At 36.4% G+C, this 27,134-nt stretch overlaps 1 long non-coding RNA gene across 1 annotated transcript; it reads right to left on the bottom strand.

Annotated features, from left to right (window-relative positions):
- Positions 1–143: 143 nt before the first annotated feature.
- On the bottom strand, positions 144–25,452 carry LOC131924665 (uncharacterized). Its single transcript, XR_009382987.1, has 4 exons — positions 25,318–25,452; positions 23,146–23,434; positions 22,492–22,560; positions 144–360 (listed from the first exon to the last, which is right to left on the bottom strand). It is a non-coding gene; the product is annotated as an uncharacterized LOC131924665 (long non-coding RNA).
- Positions 25,453–27,134: the final 1,682 nt, after the last annotated feature.

The following is a 27,134-nucleotide window of genomic DNA, read 5'->3' as shown; positions in this document are numbered from 1 at the left end:
CCAAAACCTCACCCAATCTTACAGTGATAGGAAATTCAAATCTCTGAAGTTACTGTCTAAATTAAAACAATGGCCAACACAGCCAGCCACATTCAACACTTTTAGTGCAATGATTTATTTTTCTAAAATTCAATTCAGTCAGATATCTTTTCACACTTCAGGTCTTCTGTGGGGACTGTGTGAGAAACCCATTCTTCTCCACTGTTTCTCAAGTCCTGCTGCAACTTTATCCATTCCATGGGTGAGAATGCATCCTTTACGTGTTGAACCCACCTCTTCTGTCTGCTACTCATTAGCCAGCAACAGTTGAACTACTGCTGTGCTGTCTTTTTCATGAAGTCCAATCAATACTTTAATGTACTGAAAAACATAAGAAACTTTTTTTAGAAAAATTAGTAGAAATGTCTTCTAATGGCAAATTTACAATATGAAACAGAAATTCTGTAATTATGACAAGTAAAATACCTATGACATCGTTACTGTCATTTTTGCATTAAAACATCCATTTTCTCTCCCAATAGCAGCACATTAGCATTAAATATTGTCAGTGTTAGTGATCACTTAATATGTATAGAATCATAAATACATGTGCAAATCCAAGAATTTAAATCCTAGTCTAGAATGTGATTTTATTTGCTTTTGTCATTAAAATAAAACCCCAAATTTGCAATTCCTAAAGACTAACCATTGACTGTGAAGTTCCATCTTCAAACCATGGTCTAAGGAATGATGAACCGCACCCTGCTGAGGACAAAGCAGGTGAATATAATAAATGGTTCTGCTTTGAGAGTGGACTAGGTATAGGCAGGCAGATATCAGGAAAGCAGACATTGGTTGGAGCCTCCTTTTCCTGAAAATGTTGTATCCATGCTCACTGATGCAGCAAGGAGGGAAACTGCTTTTCTGGATTTAACTTTGAAATTCATGTGACAGGAACCTCGGGAGAAAGTCAACTTGTCATCGCACTGCTTGAAACCGCCAAGAAAGGAAACACTCAGCACAATCTGACAGGTCTCTTAGACATTACAAAGGAGATTTCTAAATCTTAGAGAGCAGATCTGAGAAATTTCAAAACAGCAGTCTGCTAAGAGGGTCAGAGGTCTGGAAAAAAATTCTGGCAAGAAAATTATAAATGGCCCTGATGAGACAGAAGCCAAATGAAAATATATATAGAAGAAAGTAACACCACAACATATATTTTCCTGAACTGTCATAGTAGAAAACAAGGAAGGCGTTTTATCTCTGACATATTCTATGTGAAAATAAGATGCTAGGTTGTTCAACAGGTGCTGTTAAGAAAAGTGTTTCCTGTTTCTGTTTGTCCAGGGGAAAACTGAAACTCAAAAAACTAAAGAAAATCCAGAAACAAAAGATCCAAGATAGAAGAAATAACGTAACTAAAGATAACTTAAATATCTATGAGCTATAAAAGGCATATTTGTTAAAAGTAACATGGATTATTGTAGTAGTTGAGACTATGCATTCCACAATCACCAAAAGTAGTAAATGGGTATAAGTACTCATGTGTTTTCTTCTCTGTGCTTAAATATTTCAAATAAAAGATCATCAGATGACAATAGCTATAAAAGGAGATAAAGTTAATGGATATTCTATATAGATTGTTCTTTATTAGTGAAAATATCCATCAATGTGCTCATCTTGCCTTTGTCCAGATGTGGAGACTTAACAAAAAAATCCTGCCTATCTAGTTAACTAGTAATAAAACAAATTGTGTGCAGCAATGGTGAATTCCTGCCACTGTACACAGCATCTGCAAGCTGTGTAGCATGGTGTGTGGTGGACATAGCTTTTGCTAGCTCAAAAAAAAAATGGTTTCTGGGCTACATGCTGCTTCCCAGAGTCCAGAGTCAGTGGTGACCATGGTTCCGCCAGAGCTGGTAGTAAACTTAGTTCTGCTGTGTTGGAAAGCTGAGGTGGGCAGAACCAGCAGCCAAAGCTGCCATTTCAGTCCTAGTAATGCTACAGTTTAAGGCAATAGATTCACAATAAGGTGATTCAGATGAAATAAACCTCTAAATGGTTTATAATACGTGTAAAAATATACATAGGCTTGAAAGGAGAGGAAAAAGCAGATGCTAGCCACCACCAAAGGAGCAACATGCCAGCAGACAGGTAAGCCACAGCCACATGGCAACTTATAGATTAATAGAAATGGGATAATTTAAGATATAAGAGCTAGCTAGCAAGAAACTTGAGCCTTAGGCCATGGCCATGCAATTTATAATTGATATAAGCCTCTGTGTGTTTACTTGGGTCTGAGGAGTTGCAGGACCAGGCAGGACACAGGAATTTTATAAATGGCTGTGGGACCTTGGTGCCTCCCGAGCAAGACCAGGAAAACTTCTAGCTACAATTGTGTGTCTCTGCAATCTAAATGATGAGATGGACAGCTTAGAGAGAGGAGGTAGCCAATGGAAGTGCAGGGCATGTCTTTCCAGGATAGCACCTTTATTATGGCTATTGATGTGATAGAAACACAAGGATCATTGGTAGCCAAAGAATGAACACAGAAAAGTCATGTTAACATAATATGATTACATCTTCTGGTGATTTTGGTTAACCGAGACATGCAAATTTTAACCAAGTAAAACAAAAGCCTTTCATCATTGAATGTAGATTAGGAAATTTCAGCCTAAAACTAGCCACTTTTTGAAACAAAGAAACAAAAAATTCATATGGGTTGCTGATATTAGCCATTATCTAATGTTTGAAAAAACATTATCCATTGTGTGAAGAGAAAATATAGATATATTTTGTGCAAATAAATAATGCTAAAAGTTGAAGAGGAAAGGAGAGATACCATGAAGTAATCGTCCTACCTTCTCTTCAGGTAGACTAATAATGTGGTTGATTTCTGAAAGTCCTGTCTCTGCCTTTGTGTTCCATCAGGCAGCTCCTCACATAATTACCATACTGATATGAACAGTACCTAGATAATCACAGAGACTAGGGAGAGCCATGGAAAATGATACAGAGGTCAAATTTTTCTGATTTTCATGTAAAATTAGAATACATGTAGAAAATTACACATCATGAAGCATCCCATCAATTCTCAGCAAAATCCCAAGACCTATAATTAGGCAGATGGCTCAGGAACACCTAGAACAGGAAGAGGCAATCACCAAGAGCCACTTAAGTTTACTAGGAATAAATTATGCCAGATTAATTAAATTATATAAACAGTGAATCTGCATCTCAATGAGGCATTTAATGCAGAGTTCTGTTAATGTCTTCCTGGACAAGATAGATATGAAGAGAATTTTTGCAAGTTATGAGGATATGTGTTAAACAATCATTCACAAACCATGATAATTATACAGCTTATTGCTGAATCTGTTGTGAGCCTTTCACACAATTTTAGATTTAAAAGTAGTAGTAGTAGAAAAGGTGTGTGCCAATACAGACAGACACATTCAATGACAAAATTGTCATTAAAAAGACAACATTATTTTTATTATGAGAGTTAACACAGTGGATCAAACTGAGCAAGAAGGAATTTTAGAAGATAAACACAAAATTTAATACTTCAGTTTCAGAAGCCAGCCTCACATCAAGAGAATGGTGGAGACTCTAACTAGAAATGAGGCAGTCACAAACATTGACGTAATTGGTATTGTACTTTACAATTTGCTATTCACAGTTTTTAACACAAATCCTGGCACAAAACACATAAGGTACAAAATATTTTTGTGAAAACAAGATTTAATAAGTCAATTAATTTGGTCAAAATATGCATTACCCTTCCATAGGATGATGCTTACTTAGCAAGAGGGTTAACAACAAGCGTACACCATGCACTAATACAACTATAGAATCATGGAGTAGTTAATGGGAACATTGGTAGATGGTGGTGGCACCAGAAGAGATTGGACAGATGATGAAAATAACAAGTCAGGCTTCTCCAAAGAAACAGACCTCCAGACACCCCCCCCCCTGTGTGTGTGTGTGTGTGTGTGTGTGTGTGTGTGTGTGTGTGTATTGTGTGTGTGTGTGTGTGTGTGTGTGTGTGTGTGTGTGTGTATGTAAAGAGTGAAAAAGACACAAGAAGACTTGAAAACATTGGCAGTAGTGACTCTGGAGAATAGTGTGTAAAAATTCTGCAGGACACACTGGCATGCTGAAGATATAGGGAAGAGCTGAAGTTCAAGTTCAAATACCTTGAGATATGGGGAAAACTAAAAGCTGAAGATGAAATGCACATCCAAAGGCAGTCTACCTGTGTAATGCCTTCTTGCCTTATTTTGGAGGGGCCAGTGCTTTTCTCTAAACCTTCAAGTGTTGGATAAGACCCATCCCTGTTAAGAATAGCAATCTGCTACATTTGAAGTTTATTGATTAAATATTTGTTGCATCTTAAAAGATATACTCCCAGAGGCATCTACAACAGTATTTGGCCAATTATCTAGCTACAGTGACCTAGAAAAGTTGACACATGAAATTTACCACAACTCCACTATCATAAGAAATAGTGAGAAGAGGGATTTAATGCAGAAACATGAAAAACTAGAGAAATACATGGCATTTTTGATTTAAAAAAAATTTCAAATTTCAAACCAAAGAGGTTTAAAAAACATCTAAACAACCTATAGAAATGTAATATATATTTGCAACATATTTGTTGACTCATTAAAATTTTATATTCATAAAAATATGTGTGCCTTATATGTTTTGTGCAGAATTTATGTTAAGAACTGTGAATGTCAAAATCTAATGTGCAGTTCCAATTGTGTCAAAATATGTGACTGTCTCAATTCTAGTCACAATCTCCACCATTCTCTCTATGTAAGGCTGGCTTTTTAAACTACAGTATTAAATTTTGTGTTTATCTTCTAAAATCCCTTCTTGCTCAGTTTTATTCACCATGTCAACCCACATACTAATTTTCAAATCATTAAATTTAGCCACTACTTTCTAAAATGTCTAAAAGACAGAGGTAAAAAAATCACAATCAAATCTGAATAAGTATATTTTTTTAAGTATTGAATTATGCTAACTCAAAGAAATATGTCACAAAAAATCAATCCTCTAGGAAGTTGATAGTTTAACTGCACAGATAAAAATGTATATGATAAGAACAGTCAGTTGAAACAGCCAGGCAGTTGAGGACAGGGGCAGTAAAAGCCACAGTTCTAAGTCTTGATTTTAGTCAGAAGCTGAAAGCGACCTTGGTAACTCTGGGCCCTGAACTGGCTTCACAGTTTCTTTCTTCCTTTTTTTACTCAATCTAAATGATCCCTGATACCCTACAGCTGTGAGGACGGGGCTATGACCAAAGCTGAGAGCCAGCAGACACTTCATGGTTGGGCTGACAGGACTGACAAGCTCATCTTCCATGCCCCACCCCAGTTTCTTCTTTGGTCCAATAAAGAAGTTGAGGCTTTAATAGTGTCTCATTTCTGGGACCTGTTCCTGATGTGTAGAGGCACACAATCTTCCTTCCTCTTGAATACCCACCAATATTCCTATAATAAACTCGTTCTTAAACCTCGTCCCTCTTATCCATGATCTTCGTTCATCAAATTCAGGAACAAGGATCCAGAGCCACTGAGTCAGTAGAAGTTCTGTGTGGTTGTGAGCTTCCAGTACTCTAGCTACTGTGAATGTCTACCCAAAGATGGGAAGTTTCTGTTGCACTCAAGGGCTCCCCTTTTACTCAATATACAGTAACATTCATTAGCCAAAAAAAGAAAAATAGAAAGAAAGAAAGAAAGAAAGAAAGAAAGAAAGAAAGAAAGAAAGAGAAAATATTGGTTGCCTACTTTTTGTACCAGCCATGATTTTATACCATAGTGATAACAGCAAACAGCAAACTTCCCTACCCTTTTAAAGTTTATTTCTGGTGAGAAAATACAAATTAATAATTGTAACAAATAGCATGTGAAACGGGCAACTGTAAAGCAGACTGGGGAGCTTGAGCTCTAAACAAAAGCCTAGGGGTAATTTCTCTGACTCAGCCATAAGCAGTTATAATGGATAATGGTCTTACTTCATCAATACCACCTGTATGTAGTTCAGCTGGTGTGCTGCAGGATGAGCAGAGATAGTAAAGATCTCACCTCCCTCCTCGTCCAGCCACGCTTCATGTGCATCCAGATCTCTAGTCCAGCAACTCCAGAAACTTTTACCACACTGCCTGCCTATGAGGGCCTTTGGCATGGCTTCCAGTTTCTTCTGCCCAAACTTGTCAAGGCATCAGAGAAGTTCAAGAATATTCTAGCTCTTGCTAAGTACCTTTCCAACCCCAATATTCTTTTGTCTCCCTTTACACAATCCCTAGATGCATAAAATTCGGGAAACTTATTTAGGGTACCCTCATCAGTGAAACAACTCCCACATCTATATTGACCAAACTGACACCCAATTCACACAAGATCCCATGGAGAAAATGAAACAGGATGGAGGAGAAAGACTTAGAAATGGGAGTCAAGGGTTTCTCAGCTTCTAGTTTAAGGTGTAGCAGCAACTTAATAAAGGTTTATTATTTTCATTTTTCTCTTTTGCCTTGGAGAAGCTCATTTCAAAACTGATGCCTCATTCCTTTCCAGGTAACATGAGCTGGAATAGATGTAAAAATAAAGCAGGATCAGAAGACAGGTATGGAGTAGAGATGCAGTACCAAAAATTTCAAGAAACAAAAATGTAGTGCTTGGGCCAACATCCAAAGAACATCAAGGAGGGAGCTAGCCTTTTGGATATCTGGGAAACAGCCTTGTGGGATGGAGGACCCACATACGTAACGGTCCTGAGGATAAAGGTCATGCTAGACATTGGGCCCACAAATAAGAAAGGAAAGGTGTCCTTTCACAGTGCTCAAAGTCCAGCAAAGGAAAACAAAATGAAAGACTAAGACATGTCGTGAAAGAAGAAAGAAATTTGCTGTGAAGGCATAAAGTAGTAAGGCTCAACAATCGTGAAGGAGTCATGACCCTTCTAACCAGAAACAAACAAACAGGAAATGAGAAACAAGGAAGAAAGGGGTCAGGATGGATTCTACAAGGAAAACATTTTAAGAGAAGTGAGTGGGGCAGTGCAGATGTTCTCTCGGCATCGCTCCAGAGGACACTGCTCACACCACAGGCTTGGAGCCATGCTATGTTAGCAAAGAGGCCCTGAATGACAGCCTTGAAATCAGAAACTTAAAAGACCATGCTGATTTGGGGGAAGCCAAACCTTTCAGTAGAATTAGAATATGGAGTGGGGAGGCAAAAGTGAAATGGGAGCTAAGCACAGATTTGTATGAATGTTTTAAAGTCCAAATTTTAAATAAGAAGTAGCATTATTAAATGAGAAAACTAGGGTTCCCTTTTGGAGTTCTTAATCTTGTTAATAAAATGATTTAAAATTGACTAAAAACATCAAGGACAATTTTATTAAACAAGAGGTCACATAAACTAAATTTTGGTAGCTTCCAAGAGGCTGGAGATGGAGAAAAGAGAGAGAAAGCTACACTTTTTTTAAGGGGGCAGGGGCTGGAATCCATTCTTTTAACCAGGAGGAAGTGGATTCACCTTAAACAATGGAACCAGATACCACTGCCTCCACATTTAGGAGTTTAGATCATAAGGAAGTGCTTCCCTAGCTAGAGTTCCTAGAGACAGGAGAAGTGAGACAGGGGAAGCCATAGTCCATGAGAAAAGGGTCATCACTAGTAGTCTTTCAGCTTGTTAATGTCTCTCTAGCCACCTAACAATATGACAAAACCACTAATGGTGGTAAGTAATTGTGTGACAGGAAGGTAAATCAGATACAAGAATATTGTGTGAAATATATCTTCTGACTTTGGACTATGACCTTGAAAAGCATGAAAAACAGCAAATCAAAGAAGTAGATTGAAAAGGGTTGAAAGTGAAATAATGAAAATGAAGGCATTTAAGGGTGACCCCTAAATTTTTGTTTTTGCAATATCACCAGCACACTATGCCAGAAACAGAGACAGACATGCTTGCATCTCCCACAATGGGAGAATTTATTGAATAACAATAAATTCACAAAGTTTAGCCATTTCAATGATTTACCTATCTTGGTAGCTTGGCCAAGGCAAATTTAGGTTCTTTAAATCCAATCACAATTACTAATATTAACTTTCAGATCACAGAGCAACCATCATTCAATAAACATATATAGATATAGTATAGAAGATATAGATAGGTACGTAGGTAAGTAGATGGTAGATAGATAGATAGATAGATAGATAGATAGATAGATAGATAGATAGATACATACATACATACATACATACATACACACACATACATATATCTGGTTTGCAGAATGAATATCAACTAAAAAAGCTATGAGCTCAGAAGTATGTTGAGGAAATGTCTGTGTAGATGAGAAAATTAACCTCACCAGTGCTGGGAAGAGGGTGCTGCTGGAGCTGCTGAGGTCAGGTTAGAGAATAAACCTTTTAGTTATAGGATGAAAAAGAGGTCAAACCAGGTCCAGAGAAGGAAAGAAATCAGGAGCAAGAAATGGCCAGTCAAGTCGAGGTCCAGACAGGTTAACAGGTGGATAGGCAGGCAAGGATCTGAGCCAAAACCCCAGGAAGAGTAGGAGAGTCCTTGATCACTGATGCATACACCAGGCATCAGATGATAGGTTGATGAGGGGCCACACTATTGCAGCTAGTTGTCCATCATTCTATGGAATCCACATAAGAAAGTTACATTCCTTCCTTGGTCTAGCATGATTATGAGCTCCTAGACCTCATTCCCCAGATATGATTTTATGGGTTCAGCCTGCTTCCACTGCACAACTCTTACATCCCAGGTATGATTATAATGAGCCAGAATGCTCCCAAAGTTCCAATTCTTCCCAATAAACTTATAGAATGGCTCCCTTTCTATTCTTGGCCAATCTGTGTTGGATGGGTGACACCTGACACAGCTAGTTTCTGGGTCCACCCATCAGCTATAGTCATGGTTCTCCCTCAAAATGGAGTAAAATGTTGCTTGTAAAATGCAATCTCCTAGGGCAGTGAAGAATGTAAAAAACCACTGTTTTATACAACACCAAGTAACTTACACTATTTAAAACCCTGATCTCAACAGGCACCTACTGATCTCATCCAAAATATAGGGACCCAAAAAATAAATAATAAATGAGGTGATTTATTTGTTAGACTCAAACTAGTATGCTTAATTTTGTCCTCATGTAATTGAAGTACATGCAGTCCATCCAGATAAAGAATAAACAAGATGAAATACTAGCAGATATGTACTACACATTATCATATCCTGCTTATTGTATCCATTCTATTATTTATTCATCCAAACTGTTTTTTTCCTCATAAACTTTGTTTCACTCTGGAATACATAAGATTAGTGATTGAAGCCTGTTAAAATTACTTAAGTGTTTTCAAAGGTTATAAGATGTTTTTAAAGTATGGATGTCTTTCTTATATCCATCACATGCAAGACACAAGCCTCAAACTGTGGTTTGCAAATCCATCAAGAGAAGACAAAAACATTAAGCAAATGCTGTGCACTGGTCTTCATTGTCTACGTGATTCCCCATCTACAAAAATGAAGACTGAGATGGACAATGCAGAAGTTGGGTACACAAAGTATACTGGGAACATAGGAAGGAGAGTGGTGAGACTAGGGAGGAAACAAACCAAGACAGAGCCATTCTGATCAACTGGATGTTCAAAGAGAAACTGTAGGAGTTACTTGGACTGAGTCATTGGGCCACCCATGTTTCCTCCATTTCTTACTGCACAGGCTGAAAATTATATTCATTTTTCTCTTTCCGTTCCATCCTAGTGACACAGCAAAGCTGTCATAGCTGTGTTTAATGAATGGAAGAATGAATGAACTCTGATCTCTTTGGTATGTGCAATTAATAAAATATTATTTGTATTAATAATGAAATACAGTTATTTAACATTTAAATGGCACAGATTGAGATTTCATTTCTGATGTCTGAGACTGTGCTTTGAATCATCAAAAGAGTTTAAATCAGTTGGAGGTTCAGGCTGAATACATATGTACTTTTTTCCTTTTGGTATTTTAACTGTGAGTCAGGGATTCTGGAACTAAAATGATGTTCTGGGAGGACACAGGACTTTCACACCCCCTCAAATCACCCTGTCCTGCAATGCTCTCATCCTTCCAAGAACATTCTATTAAATTCTTTTTCACAAAACCTCTAAGACAATTTATATGGAAGTTGTTTTTAATACTGAACATTTATGGATTAATTAAACTAGAATAAATCACTGCATTTAGATAATATGCCATGACTAGAAATACTGCCTTTCGTAGCGTAAGAAGTGACCTCAATTTGTTATTAGCTAAAAGAACAAATTTGGTTTAGCATCCTAGTTTTTATTAAAATAGAATGAAAGTTTGTAGACATAAAGATTATTACTTTCTGGATGGTCTAAAATAACATTAATTGAAATATCCTTGTTTGTGTTTGCTACTAATTATTGAATTCAGTAATTAAGTATTAAATCCAAAGCCTCAAAAGGGATATCTATGAGTTTCTGTACTGGATTTACAAGAAAGTTTTAGTTTTCTTCATTTGGGATTTTATGTATGTAGAAGTTTTTTTTTAATATTCTGTCCAATAATCCTGCCATGGTTACCTTTCTATACATAGATTGGAAGGAAGCATTGTGAGGATTTGGTGAGTTTCAGTGATTCAAGTAAGTAATTTCAGGAGGAATTATGGGTTGCAGCTGTAGATTAGAAGAAAAATGGATTTAGTGAAGGAGCAAGGTGAAGAACTGAGGAGCCAAAGCGAGTGAAGTCACTTTCTATGGGATTCTCAGTCATTTTACACAAACTTAAGAAGGTAATTGTTCAATGGAATATTATTAATGACTAACTCTACCTTCATAGTTAAACTCTGTTTTGTATAAATTAATTTCTTCATGAAAAGTATGATAATCTTTCTTTCATGGGTCTATGAAGTCTTAGAACTTTACAATAATGTTCCAAAAAATTTTAACTAATATCTCTTCAAGAGAGGGTGAACAGGGGTGTTAGAGATGAAGTGAAGATACAGTTAGGAATAGGTTGGTGTCTGCTTTAGAAGTGTCTATAAAACAGAAAATGTGCACAGTCAATTGGTCATGATTCAATGCAGAATAAACAAAGTTAAGGTGTTAAGGATCAATGGTCTTATACTAACAGGGGAGAAAGTGGGTAAAAGTTCATTAGAACCCAAATAAGAAACCAAGAATGTATATTATGGGTTGAGTAAAATAACTGTAACAGAATAATTTACACTGGGAGGTGGTATGAATAAGAAGAAGGATATCAGTTTATCAGTTTTGGTAACCTATAAATTCTGTTCTTGGTTACTTTGACTGAACTTTACAGGCCTTAGAAAATCATGCAAGTTCTTAAAGTGATAGGCACTATGACCCCCAGTTTAAGAAGCTAAATTTATAAACAATGTGGAAGGCAGAACAGTTTATTGAGAAGCTGGTAATAGAGTCTCTAATTAGAAACCTCTAGGATCGTGTGGGAGATGTAATGGTATTATTCATTATCTACTCAATTGGAGATATAACACAAATAAATGATTGGATGACAAGGGCCCACTGGACAGGTAGAATTAATAGCACTTAATGACTTAGCACTAATAGGGATGAAGGCTAGGGTAGATTTAAAGGTAAATGAAGTACCTTCTATGAGTAACTAGAAAGGTTAAACTAGTGATATACTCTACTAGATATAGTTTTTTGGGCCTTGAAATACTGTCAAAATGATTGGGAATCAGTATTAGAATGTTAGAGAAGAGAAAGGGCATAGAAAGTTGCCTGCCAATACTCAGAAGCCAAGATAGAATCCTTCCTAGAAATAGGGGGTAACTGATAGAGACTGGATGTATCATAGTAGATGATCTATTTGAGAGGCACATAAAGAAAGTTAAGAATAATGATACCAAAATAATAAAGTAAGAGAATACAAATGAAAATCTCACAACATATATCAAGAACAATTAGTGATTTCTACATTTTTTTTATCAAAACACAAAAAATGAAAGAATCTACTAAAGAACAATATCAGGAAATTGATACAACAGAAAAATTAAATAGTGAAGAATGATCAATAGATGTTAAATTTGGAGAAAGATGATGATTAGAAACAGCAAAGACTACAGTTGAGCTCTGAATAACAACTTCAGTGAACTGTGAGACAGAAAACATAAAGACGTGTCCTGCTGACTGCTAAGGAATCTGAGGCAGAAGCCCAAGTTACACTCTGAAAAACTAATAAAGTTAAAGGAGATATGCGAGGAACATTTTCATCCCTAGGCAGGGCCTGCAAATGGATTTGTCTTTCTTTGTTTGCATTTGACCACAAGGAGCTTGATAGCCTTTGTTGACAAAGGAAAGTCCAGCAGACACAAAGAAAAATACAAACAATTAGAGATCACAGGACAAAATGTATAAAACTAAGAACAATAATGAACATAATGAGCAATACACACACACACACACACACACACACACACACACACACGTAAAGCAAACTCATCAGAATTCACAAAAGTAGCCATCACTACTCTCCTCCTCCTCACCCTCCTGTCAGCTCATCTCATTCCTCCTTCTTCACTGCTGGTTATTAATTCCTTCAGTATTATTGAACACTCACTAGGTGCCTGATACTCTACTAGTCTACTTGTCCAGGATTAACACTGATAAACAAAAATACCAAATCTTTCTGAGTTCTGTGTATTGTCAAATAAGTTCAAAAACAAATATTAATCAAATATAAATGCATGTAAGTTAAGTATACGGTTATGAATTGTGATAATTTAATTGGACAAAATGAAAAGCAGGGAAAGCGAGCAACAGAATAAAAAAATTCTATTGTGGAACAAAGTGAAAATCTTTCTGAAGAATTGATCCATTATTGGAGATGTAAAATCTAAAAATTTTAATCTATAAGTATTATTGGGTGTTTCAAAAGTACACAAAATTGATTTACTTCCAGTCAAATCAATAGGCAACCATGAAAGTACTTTACCATATTTAAATACCTATCAAACTTATTATAATTAAAAACAAAATGTTTTGTTTAAAATTTACTGTAATTTATATGAGAAAAATCAATAAATAAGAAGGAAATAGGTTCTATTTAAAATGCCAGCAAAATAATTAAGTTTTTTTTTTGTAGCTGAAGTTTTCCTGTGTCCCGGCCTGCTGGCAGTCAGAACAAATCTCTCCCACTAGCATCCCCCAAGTAAACATACAGAGATTTATATTACTTATAAACTGTATGGCCATGGCAGGCTTCTTGCTAGCTAGATCTTACATCTTAAATTAACCCATTTCTATTAATCTATAAGTTGCCACATGGCTTGTGCCTTACCAGTACTTTACATCTTACTTCTCATGGCGGCGGCTGGCAGCATCTCCTGACTCAGCCTTCCAGTCCACATCATCCTCTTCTCTCTTTGTCCCGCCTATACTTCCTGCCTGGCTACTGGCCAATCAGCACTTCATTTGTTAACCAATCAGAGCAACACATTCACAGAATACAGAGCGATCAATATCCACAGCATTCTTTATAAATATTTTGTTTTGACTACACTTATTTTTAATATGCTTATAAATTCTTTGAGAATTTTATACACTGTATTTTGATTGTATTCAAGCCCTCCACCAGTTCCTTTCAGACCCACCTCCATTCAATCAGCATTCAACTTTGTATCCTCATTTTTTTAAAATCCCACTCAGTTCAATTTGTATTGCCTCTGTCATCTTGAGTGTGTGGCCATCCATTGAAGGGTGGTTAACTGACCAGAGGCAATACAATTAAATAAAACTAACTTTACCTTTCCTGTTATCTACCAAGCACCAATGCTCCTTAGGAAGGGATAGGAGTTAGTGCTGACTGCTCCATGCAGGCTTTTCTTGTGGCTTGATCTTGCACAGGTCGTATGTATGATGTAGTAACCACTGTGAGTTCATATTGCATTTGCTTTGTTGTATGTAGAAAACACTGTTTTGCTGTAAGCATCCACTCCCTCTGTATCTTACAATCTTTACACTCTTCCTTTGTCAATTAACCACAGGCCTTGGGAAAAGGAGTAGTGATCTAGATGTCCTGTTTAGGGCTGATCACTCCATAGTCTCTTATTCTCTGCACCATGATCAGTTGTGGGTCTCTGTGCTAACTTCTATCTACTGCAAAAAGAAGTTTATCTAATGAGGGTTGGGCAATACACTAATCTATGGACATAGGGATGCCATTAGAAGTCAGTTTAATATGTTCATTTTAAGACCTATATGACTGTTTAGCCACAGGTTCTTGGTTCTGATGATGTCACAAAGTACGGGTTCAACTTTATGCATCATGACTTATATCCAATCATAAAATGTTTGGTTACTCCGATGATATTCATACCACTATTGCACCAGTGGACATGTCTTCCAAGTACATTCATTATTGCAGCTCACAGTAGATTAAGGTTACTTTTCTCTTCTAGTAGCATACATAGTAGTACCTTCTAAGGCCATAAAATCTAGTCAGTAGGGATGAAGCTTCCCAGTGAGGACTAGGTTGATGTCTCTATGTTTTATGACTCAAGAATGTGCCGTATTCAACTATAGTCTTACTTTCACATTCTGCAGGGTAACCAAGAGCAATGAACTAGTTTGTATACAAAATGTAACTAAAAGCTACACTTAGAGTTAGTTTTCATAGTATATAATATATAGGCACAGCTATCACATCTTAGGTGACAGAATAAGAATCCTATAGATATATTATGTGAAGGTTAATCATAATTAGAAAACAAGACCAATGGATAAGTCACTATAAAACTAGTGGGTGTCATTGTAGTTTCAGGAGCTTAGAAGAAACAGAAACAGAAAAAGAAAGCAAATTCAGACTAAATCAGTGACCCAAACCAATAAATAAGTGGAATATGAGTAGGGTGTTATGTCCAGAGGATTAATTTCTTTTTCTGTTATTTCAATCACATTGCCACCAAGCAAGAGGTAAGAGGAGGCTACGGTTGTACATTAGTCAGAGCAGAACAAAGACGACAAACTCGATAGGCTTACTCTACTTTGATGTATACACTGCATATGATGTGCAGTCTGCAGGCGAACACCAAAGCCAATAGACATGTCTCAAGGTTGTGTAATATTTGTGAGTAGTACAAAGCAGAATCCCTTAACAGCAAGTTAGCCTTTATATGTCTCCATTTTAATTTCTAGCAGCTATAATTGTTCAACATGAAAGAATGGAATAATGAAATTTTAGAAGCCATGATATAATTAACAACTGGTTGAAGCCATTATTCCCAGCAAAGATAAATCAACAGAAAGTACATGATTTAAACATGATTGTGCTAGTTATGCATTGACTGTCATAGATAGCATTTAACATATATCTAAGTCATTAAAAAAGTGTATTAAAACATTCAACAACAAGAAAAAAGATCAACAAACTTGGGTATCTCCCACAGAAACAAAATTCCATGCAACTTAAGTGTACTTGGTAAAATAAAGCAAATATATTTGTAGACATGAACAAGTTTTGTAAGAAAGCGGGGCATCGTCTGCTAAGGTTAGTCCACACAGCAGACTGCGAAGTGGATGTACTTCTGATTAATTTCCTTCCACTAGCTTGTGACAATAATTTGAATTCTGGATTTACATGTGATATATCCTTTTCAAATTTTCACAATTAACTAGCTAATGATTATAGGAAATAATTATTTTAGGAACTTCTATGTCTAGTGACCATAATTATTAGCATGTACTTAAAAACTCATAGAGTGTCATTTGGCTGGGATTAAAATCTGTAACTTCAATGAATAGCTTTAAAATTTTTCTATATACCTTACAAAAAGTAAGGTATGAGAAATTATGGAGATTATGGGGATGGTTTACTTTAGACTTTATCCATTTTATACCATGTAGATTTTTTTTTGTTTTTTTTCAATTGCTAAGTTGTATTAAAAACAGCAATATATAAAATATTCAAATGATTTAAATTATTTTCTCTTGGACCTGCTTTACATCATCTAAAATCAGAAGGAAGAAATGATTCTCTGGAAAGCAGAACTGAAGCCAGGATTACCAAGTCTCAATGTCGAAATTCTGTTCATAGTGTTATTACACACACACTGAACTCTCATTGAGATCAACATCAATAAATTGATTGACCTGAGAGATACATATTGATTTTAGCAAGCCCAAGGTCTGGATTCACATTAGACAATTCTTCTTGATATTTCCTAAGATGCAAAGTCAATAAATGAATTGTTATATTTATATTCTGAGTAATTTCCCCAGTCAGTAGGCAAGTTTGATTTCTCAATCCATTATTGATAGATGCTGAGCACATTACATTTATATTCTATGTGTGCTCCCTAAAAATGTCCAAATGGAGTATATCTCATGTTTGTTACATTAATAATTGAAATTTTAATAACACCAAATATTATTACAGTTCAGTGTTAACTTGATATTTAACATCTTTCCAATTGCAACGCTTCTTTTTGTATATTACCAGCTCAGTATTTTATGATATGAAGCTAGCATATATGGTTATTATAATTAATCAAGAAAAAAATAAATTTAACCAATTATAAAATGTTCTTTTTTGATTATTCACTGGTATTTAAAGTGATATATAGATGATTCCTTATACTGTTCTGTTGTGATTCAGAAATGACTCTAGCATTCTATACAGAAGTGTAGACCCCTCTTTTCAATGGTAATATGTTGCTTTATCCCAAAGCATTTATGGTTCTTGGCTTCAGTTTAGTCTACAGAGGCTGGAAACTGTCATTGGCTAGTGCTCCTGAGCTTGAAACAGGCATCAAGGCATCTGTGTAGGAACCAATTCAGAGTCCTGAGGGTGACAGCCTTGGTTTCTGAAGGAATTTCATTACTGTCAGTGGCAAATTAGTGTAGATAGTAGTCCCTGTTTTCATCTACTGCTATGGAAATATATTCTGACAAACAGCAAGTTAGTGATACAGGGGTTTATTTAAGTTCATAATTCCATGCCACAGTCTAACACTGTGGGAAAGTAGGGCAATAGCTTTAAACACCTAATCACTTCATAGCCACAATAAAGAGCAAAGAGAAAAGAATGCATACATGTTTACTTGCTTTCTTACTTATGCTCAGCTCAATCTCTTCACTAATTTAACTCAAGAACCACTGCTTATGGTACATCCACTATGGACTGACTCTTCCTAAATCAATTAATTTAATCAAATCAATCCCCCACAGGCAACCCAATGCAGACAATCCCTCATTAAGATTCTCTTTCCAGGTGATCTTAGATTATGTTGAGTTGACAATTAAAGCTAATCATCTCAAGAGTTAATGGGCATCTTAAACAGTGTCTCAAAATATTGCCATTATTTTCATAATGAGAATTTGATCCAAGGAACATAGCAGGAACAATTTTCCTCTACTTTTCAAGAAAATGGTGCTTTAACTGAAATACATGATGACATGAAACACATAGCTCTTCTTTTTTGATTGTCCTTCAAACCAAGTAGTTAGTATCTCAGCATGCTAGGACTGCCATAACTAAATAACTTTAAAGCACATAAGTTTCTCTCCTCCCAATCCTTGGGGCTGGAAGTTGTACAGGGCTCACCAAAGTTGGTATCTTTGAGGGCCTTTCTCCCTGGCTTGGAGATGGCAAATCTCTTCAATATTCCTTTGTCTTCTCATCTGATATAGCTAAATCTTACCCTTCTTCTTAAAGGTATATCAGACACACTGAAGAGCAGCCCACCCCAATGATCTTATTTTCCCTCAACTCCATTTGCAATAACCTATTTTCAAATATGATCACATTCTAAGGCCCTGATGTAGCAACCTAGTGCAACATCATAGGATTGGTGATGGAGCACTAATGACACTCCAAGACAACATGAGAACAGCTGGTCTTACTCACATTCACATGGGCACACTATAGATGAAATGAAAATTTATCATAATTTAAAGATATATAAACAAGAATCTCTACATATTGAAACTGTCACACACACACACACACACACACACACACAAAGAGTACATAAGAAGTATTGCAAACATTCTGTCTCCAAACCATGTCTTGAGAGTATGTTTCTGCAACCTTAAGAGACTACTGTGCTCTGGAAAGTTTTGAGTAGATACTGATAGAAAATCATGACATTGTCAAGGTGATCTGGTTCATGCCTGTTATCCCAAGACTCCATAAAAGCAGCAGGAAAATTGTCATGAGTTACAAGTCAGCCTGGTCTACATTAAGAGTGCAGACCCAGCCAGAACTACTTAATGAGACTCATTAATACCAAAAATTAAAAAAACAGCAACTAAAATAATAATATTTAAATTTTGATTTATCTACTTATCTAATTTTATATCACAACAAACTTTTTGTGATATGTAAGTTTTTTCTTTTTATAACTGAATAATAAAAATACTCAATTTATAAAAATGGCATGATGAAAGATGATGTTCTAAAATAATCTGCACAAGCAGGTATTTCTATAAACATTAGAATCGTTTTCAAGAGTACTTCTATCTTCATTTCAAAGTAAAATCATGGAGTATGAGTTTACCCTAAAAGACATACAGATCGCACTGATAATATAGTAATAAGCATAGATCTACACAAACATTCAGAGATGATGATTTTCAATCTGCTTCATTATATAGATATTTAATACTATGAAAAAGTCATTAAGTAAAAATGAGTACATTAAGGAATGTATACAGGATAATATCTATGTTCAAACTTCTGCTTTTCCTTGCTTTTAATTTTCTATCAATATTCTTATAGGTATACACAGAGAGAGAGAGAGAAAGAGAGAGAGACTCATATTTGACTCATATATACATCTCATAACACATGTGTATATATATTTCATGTATGTGTACATATGAGAGTCTGAAAAAATCTGTATTAAGTATTATTTCTGACATGATACACATTGGAAGACCAACCACAAACCAGGTATTTTCTGTGTAAGTATGTAGAAGACTGGCACAACTAAGTGGTGAGTGACTGAACATCAATGCTCACAATGATGCCTAAGCATTTGACATTTGCTATTTCACAATCAGCCATGTGAAATAGACACTGTTTTTGTCTTCAGTTTATAGGTAAGAATCTCAATGCTCAGTAAGGTTAGCTCACCTAAAAATGCGTGAGCCATGTATCCAAACAAGTTCTTGCCAACTTCAGATTGCAGACTCTCAAGCATTCCCTCTACACTTCCTCCCTGCACTCCGTCACCGGTGCTGACATTCTCAGAAAACCTGCCTTGCTAAGGTTTCAAATCATGTCAACTATGTTCCTTTCTCTGACTTCATTTATTTAGTTGACTATCACTGTTTCAAAAGACGTGAGGTGCCCAGAATGCATTAGTTAGTGGCAGCATAAACAAAGGAAATCCTTCACCTACCTATCCTCTCATTGCTATTCTCTTTTGCTTCAAATTTAATATGATTTGTTAGTCATTGGAAGAAATATTATTATATATGCAAATGTAAGTGACAAGTGTGATTGCCTTCTCTTATCAAAACGGTACAACCCCAATTAAAAGGACAGGGAAGAAACCGAGAGAGGACGATGAGTATCACAAAGTGGCAGCTCTGAAAGAGGCAATGCAGATTAGCAATGACTCGCAGTACCTTCCTGTCGCTCAGCTGAATGCCTTAAACTGTAGTGAGGTGCTTTTGGAATCTGAATAAATAACTTTCCAGGTGAGAATGTCGGTGCTCCTCACCTGTAAATTTTGGTACGCCACAGAATTCTGAAGCATCACCTGTAACAATGCTTAACTCTTTTTCGGGAAGTCAATGTAACACCATGAGTTCTATTTGATAGTAGTTTGCCAATACAGCCCTATGAGTTCTATTTGATAGTCCCTTGAGTCTTTTCCTTGTTCCTGATTACTCACAGCCCTGGTTTCGCTAGTTAGACATGACTATTCCTGAACTTTCAAGATCACATGACAGATTTCATGGGAAATCTTGAGAAAGTCAAGGTTTCTAGAGAAGACAGTAATGAAAAATAGGACGTTACTTTAATATAATTTGTCACTGTTTGCCTCAAATCCTCCCTAATGGAGTCCCATGAAGCTGTCTTGTTACACTTACACAGTTTTTGTTTAATCTGCTCACCTAACCTTTGAAGAATCTAATTAAGTACTTCCAAAAATACTAGCATATACTTCATGGAAATTGAATTTTCCATTAGAACTTACCAGAACAAATGGATAATAGCTTGCATAGTTGTAAAGACAAAGGGAAGACATCAGGTCAAGAGACATAAAAGTTGGAAAGAAAATTACTGTGTCATGAAAAAGATAATAAAGTTTATTTATTTTATTTTATTTTTTTGTTTTTCGAGACAGGGTTTCTCTGTGTAGCTTTGCGCCTTTTCCTGGGACTCACTTGGTAGCCCAGGCTGGCCTCGAACTCACAGAGATCCGCCTGGCTCTGCCTCCCGAGTGCTGGGATTAAACGCGTGCGCCACCACCGCCCGGCGATAATAAAGTTTAAAAGAAATAAAAAAGATAAGACATGTTGTAGGATATATAAAACAGCTTGAGATCCAATGACAAAGATAAAAACTTTGATGAAGGGAATGCCACTAATTGGATATTGTTTGAAGCTGAAAGCGACATTTTATCTTTGCCTTTATAGTCAGACAAAAATCAGAAACATCTTACACCAGCAATATCGGTCTTCCCCCACCACAGATGAAGGTACAAATTGTATGACATTATCTCTACGGGGTGCAACCTAACAATGTGACACTGACACCATGAAGTAATATTGAAAATATATTTTTGGAAAGTACTTCAAACTTTGGTGCTCTGTGCAGAAGTAAACAAATGCAACTGTGAGTTACTGGAAAGGATGCAGCTGCATGGATGTTACTAGTGACCTATAAAATCATCCAGAAAGCAGTCAAATAATTACATCACTGTCAAGGTGGTCTAAGATTAGTCTCAGTAACAGTGGTAAATATAAGTTGTCACAGATATACTGACTTATGATTTCAGAATATTGTCAAATATATGCAGTAACCACTAGCATTGTAACAGTATCTTACAGCTTGAGAAGGTTGAAATTATTTACAGTATCAATTGTAGAAAACGGTGTGAAGAATCAGGTATATGAAGGCATAGTTGGCATTAACCAAAATATTAAGAGCTGTAAGTATTACTTGGACAGAAAATTCTGTGCCTAGCAGTTTATAGAAGGAGAGGTTTGCAATAAGATATATTTGAAGCAGCAATTAATGCATTTATTGCTTTTTGTTGCTGTGGCCAAATATCTGACAAAAGGCAACTTAGAGAAGGAAAGAAGCGTCACAAAACAGCACACAGAAACATCCTCATTTCAAACAGGAAGAGGAAGATGCGAGCAGGAAAAGCCTGAACCTAAATCGTACCGAACACTAGTAGTACGAATACAGAATTACCTCATAGTTTTGAGGTATGTCCCATCATGGTGCAAAGGCATAAAATTAGGAACTTGAAGCAGCTGGTGATACCTCATCTGTAGTCAGCAAGCAGAGAGGCATTAATACTAATGCTCAGATCACATTTGCTTTGTTTTTTGTTTGTTTGTTTGTTTGGTTGGTTGGTTGGTTGGTTGGTTGGTTGGTTGGGTGAGTGGGTGGATGGGTTTTTATGTTTGTTTTGGGTTTTTTGTTGTTGTTGTTGTTCTGTTTTGTTTTATATTCAGTGTGAGAATCCATGAGATAGTGTCACTCACATCCACATTCAAGGTGAGTCACTCACCATTCATTAAACTTCTCTGGAAAAGCCCTCACAGACATATGAAAAAGGTGTAACTTCTAGGTGATTTTAAATTCAGCCATGTTGACAATGAAGACTTGCTGCGGCAAGTCTAGCTTTTACCAACTTGACACCCTAACACGTCACTTTTAAATCACAATATCTCACCTTAGTTCTTCAAAGATTCATGGACATTCATGAAAACTTCACTTGGTTCATCATTAAGAATCCACCAAATCTTAATTCTAACATTGTTTAAAAGCTCAAATTTTAAAATATTTTCTATGATTCAAGACAATCTCTTATCATAAGCCCTTGCAAAATCATTAATTTATATCCTTTCAATATACAAGAGCATACAACAAACATTCTTGTTTCAAATGGGAGAAATGAGGTTGTAGTAAGGAAAGATCGGATCTAAATCATACCAAAGCCAGGAGGACAAACAGCCAAGGCTGCAGTTCCATGTTTAGCATCTGCAGTCTGTAAAGGATTCATCTGAGTCTCAGTAGATGTGGTTTGCCGGCTTTCCGGTTCTGCCACCTGCAGCATACATGGCCTCTCTCTTAGACCAATGGCTCCACACATGCGGCTATCCTTAGCCGACACCCCATCATCACAGCATTGCCAGTATGCTGGAGTTTCCACTGCAATTTCACCATCAAAATTAGACACAATGTCAGGGCCTCCTTTTAGGGACTCTGACGCTGACACACATTTCCTCACCTCAGTGACTTTCTGGAACTTCCATGTAAGCAGGCTTTCATGACCCCCATAATCCTTGCATTTTTCTGCCTAAAAAAAAACAGTGTCATGTGTATGATACTGCCAAGTTCTACCAGCTTGCTTTAAAATAGTCTACTCCCCTTCTACCCCAATAATTACAGTCTCCATGACCCTTAATGATTGAACCTGGGAAAGTAGTTACATATTTGTTTTCAAACAGCATTCTCAATCCAGGCTTTCTTCCTTCAAAATTAGTTAATATTTTCACAGTTCAGAGCTTTCCATGGGTACAATCTTACCCTTGAAGGACCTTTCTTATTACCCTAACCAAAAGCATGTGAGGCATCTCTTTGATTATGCTAATCTCTTTAATAAGTATCTCTTGTCTGCATCCTGAAATTTGCTGGGGCTCCTTTCTTGATAAATTTCACATTCTGTTCATATCTTTCTTCTCTCTCTCTCTCTCTCTCTCTCTCTCTCTCTCTCTCTCTCTCTCCATGTCTTTCCTTTCCTCTATTTCTTTTTTGCTGACTAAGAACATAAATAGCCACTATGCTACCGCCTGGATATTATTTTGTCTTCAAACTTCCTTTACAAAACAACTTAGCCTATTTCATTTAGGAGAATGCAAGCAGATGGTTTGGCAAATCTTACCATGAGTGGCCTGTAGTCCAGTTTCCAAGGGTTCTTCATTCTGCTTTGAACGTCATGAGAACAATCTATTGTCCTTATTTCTCTTAGCATCCTGATCTTCCATGTTCATTCCAGAACAATTTTTAAGCTCTCCTTGCAGCATTTTAGGGCTTATCGAGCCTCCTGGCATCTTCCATATTCTGTCTACACCAGTTTCAAAGTCCTACATAGGCTTTTTTCAGAGCAATAACCTCATCCCTGATTCCAGTTTTCAGTATTTGATCCTTTTCTTATTGGTATAACCAAATATCTGGAAAGAATCAAGAGGAAGATTTTATTTTAATTCAAAGGTGAAGAGTTTTTTTTTTTCGTAGGAGGAAAAATTCAGCAGCAGGAGGGAGAAGCAGCTGACCTCATGGTATGAACAACTGGTAAATAAATAAGATGAATGCTGGGTTTTAGCTTGTGTTCCCCTTTTTCAATTTCTTTATTCAGTCTGGGATCCCAGTCCACTGGATGATGCTGCCCATACTCTGAGTGATTCCTGTAAGGCATCTAGAAAGGGTCTCACAACCATGCCCAAAAGTATGCCCATCCTCTAGATAATTCCCACTCTAGTAAAGCTGACAGTGATATAGTATCACAGTTTCGCATGTGTAGAAGATGAAATTGATTTCTTATCATTCATTTCACTTATGAATTTTCTAAGCTGAGAATATGTTTAGATTCTTGTCTTTCTCAACAGCTTTCATATCCAGCACACCAAATTAAGGAAGGAGATGAGGTGGTCCACAAGTCCCATGTGAGTAAACAACAGAACTAATATGAGGCTGGTACTAACACTTAAGTCACCATGCTGCCACAGTCAGTATCTAAGGAAAACTAGGATTGGGTTATTCGTCTCCATTTATATACACTATGTGCAGATTACACTGAACTGTCACACTCTTATATTTAAAACACAGCTATGAAAAGGGTAGTAAAGAACCATGACATAAATCTTGAAGAACTTCATTAATCTAAGTTTATACTTTGTATCATGATTAGAGTCCATTTTGTGGTGGCTTACTTTCATAAAAACCCATGCAGTCATTGTCAGCAGAGGGAACTAAAATAAATTGATACCCAGTGTAAGTTTTCAGTAAAGAAAAGCATTGTGTAACACAGAAAATTTGTTTCTCAAAGTAAACCTTGCTTCATCTTGTCTGATGTTTAAAACAACATATATGAGGCTAAAAAATTAATTTTATAAAGATTACAATAATATATAGCACCATATAAAGTAATAAATGAAGTGTTCTTGCACTAAAGACAGAGAAATCATTACATCTATCAACTGTGCATCATGCTTAATAATCTTTGGTTAAGCAGCTGAACCAGGAGCCAAGCTTGTTCAAGCTGAGTGTTTTACTCTTGGTTTTAGAGATAGTCCCTTTTTATCTAAAACCTTTTACACCAGTAAATCAGTATTAGAGGACTGAGGATATAGCCCAGTTGGTAGAGTGCTTGCCTAGCATGCATGATGCCCTGGTTTTTATCCCAAGTACCACAGAAAGCTGGTTAGTGGTGCATATCTGGAATCTCAGTACTTCAGAGGTAGAGGCAGGAAAGTCATAAGTGCAGGGTCATTGTCAGCTACATGTTCAGATGGAGGCTACACTAATATAAAAGATCATGTTTCAATCGACAACAACAAAAAAACAAATGATATATCTAACTGCAGGAAAAATAATGCAAGTTACAAGGATAAATGGTAGGTTTTTGAAAGTCATGGCATAGTATCCTAATATGTGCTTGTCATGATTTTTATCTGAGAGAAAAGTTAGATGATCATGACATATAAGCAAAATAACATTATAATTATCTATAGTAATGATCTGGTTTATAATTGGATAAAACAAATTGAATTAAATATAATGAATAATTAGCAGGACTACTTACTACTTAGGCATAATTTGGGGCAAGAGGAATGCTCGAGGCAAATCTCTGAATTACTGCTTCTATGCTGTAGGCTTAGTCACTCTGTCTTTCCCAGACATCTCAGTACATAATACTTTGACCTAGTGGTTTCTATGTAGGTAGGGAAAACTGGTCTCAAAGATCTTTCTCTCTGTCCACTGTTGTTCCTCAGCCAATAATCCCAGGGAATGACCACAGGAGAAAAAAATGAATAATAAATCATATGTGGCTTACCTGGGAGAATAGGTAAGACTTGAAGTCACCCAAAAGTTACTAGTTCCATGAGCATGAGAACTCTTGTGGTACAGTCTTCCACCTTCTCCAGGCAGTGTTTGAGGTAAATAAACCAATCATTTGTACATTAGCCAAATTCAGATGCTATAAAAAAAAAAATACATCAGATGGGTAGCTGAAAACAACAAGGATTTATTTTTCAGAGTTCTGAGGCTGAAATTTTAGGACAGTGGAAGTAGATAGTAATTACTCTTGGGCTAGAACTAACAAGGCATTCTATGCTCTTTTCCATAACCAATGCTATCTATGGCCAAAAGAATTAGACAATGAATATTGATTGACAACAGGGAGATTTCCTGCCTTCAATATTTCCCCCACACTAATTTAAATAATCATTAAGTTGAAATAAACATCCTAAGAAAGGCTAAGGAGGTTGTGATTGGGATGATTACTGAAGACTTCAACTTAGGTTAATTATAATTACTCAGATTCCTTCCTGATATTTAAATAAATTTCACTGAAAGAATTCTGATGAAAGCAACTAATAAAAGAAAAGGTAATTTAGTGTTGTGGGCACTGTAGAGGAAAGAGGGCATATTCATGGACTCAGGACAGTAAAAGATTTAGGGAAACATTGCTATGAAGAGAGAAATGCAGATTACCAGAAGGAAAGAGTCTTAGGAAAGTAAAAGAGTAAGTAGAAAGATTTACATTTTATGTTCACTGCACTGAGCACTAGCTCAGCCCTCTTCTTTCTTGATTGAAAATATTTTTTCATACAATATATTCTCATGATTTCCATTCCTGCAGACAGAAGTTTCTGTCTCACAAGCCACTCTGAAGTAACCACACAGAGGCTTAGTATTAATTATAAATGCTCAGCCCATAGCTCAGGCTTGTTACTATCTAACTCTTACATTTAAATTAACCCATTTTTCTTGTCTGTGCTTTGCTTTGTGGCTTGGTATCTTTTCTCAGTATGACATGCTCATCTTGCTTCTCTCTGCATCTGCTTGTGACTTCTGATTCCACCTTTATTCCTCCCAGCATCCTGTTTGGCTCTCCCCCTGACCTTATCCTGTCCAGCTATTGACCAGTCAGTTCTTTATTAAACCAATCACAACAACATAGTTACACAATGTAAAGGAATATTCCACACCCTCCCTCATCTCCTCTCAGATCCTTCCCACCTCTCCACCCATCCAAGTCCACTTCTCTGTCTCTCTCTTTAGAAAACAAACAGGAAAAAAGAATAAAAACAAACAAGAAAGAAAGGAAAAATCACAGAAACACAGACACACAGACAAACACACACTCTAAACAAAACCCATAAAAAGACAAAATTGGAAACAATAATACACAAACAAAAGACCAGTAAGGTTAAAAATGTCCAAACAATGTAATATGAGATTAAGAAAAATAATTTTCAAAAATACCTTTGAGTTCATTTTGTGTTGGCCATCTAGTGCTTGTCTTAAACCCAACCCTTAAGTGTGAAACACTTATAAACACTTATAAGCACAGTGAGACTCCATTGGAGCAAACTAATTTTCCCTTTACAAATAGTTGTTAATTGGAGTAAGATTCTTGTTGGAATTTGGAGGTCGTGTCTACTTCCCCCTCTCACCCATCTGTCTTAGACCTGTGCAAGCCCTATCCAGGCGACCATAGTTTCTGTGAGTTCATATGTGAATCACTTGGGTCTGGAAGGCACTATTTCTTTGGTGTCACCTACCACCTCTGGGTCTTACAATCTTTCCACCTCTTCTTCCACATAGTTCCCTGAGCCTTAGGGGGAGGGAGTTGATTATGACTTC

This window comes from Peromyscus eremicus, chromosome 14 (genome assembly GCF_949786415.1).
Source record: "Peromyscus eremicus chromosome 14, PerEre_H2_v1, whole genome shotgun sequence".
Classification (NCBI taxonomy): domain Eukaryota; kingdom Metazoa; phylum Chordata; class Mammalia; order Rodentia; family Cricetidae; genus Peromyscus; species Peromyscus eremicus.
Note: the sequence above shows the minus strand (reverse complement) of the source record. Positions and strands in the feature narration are given on the sequence as shown.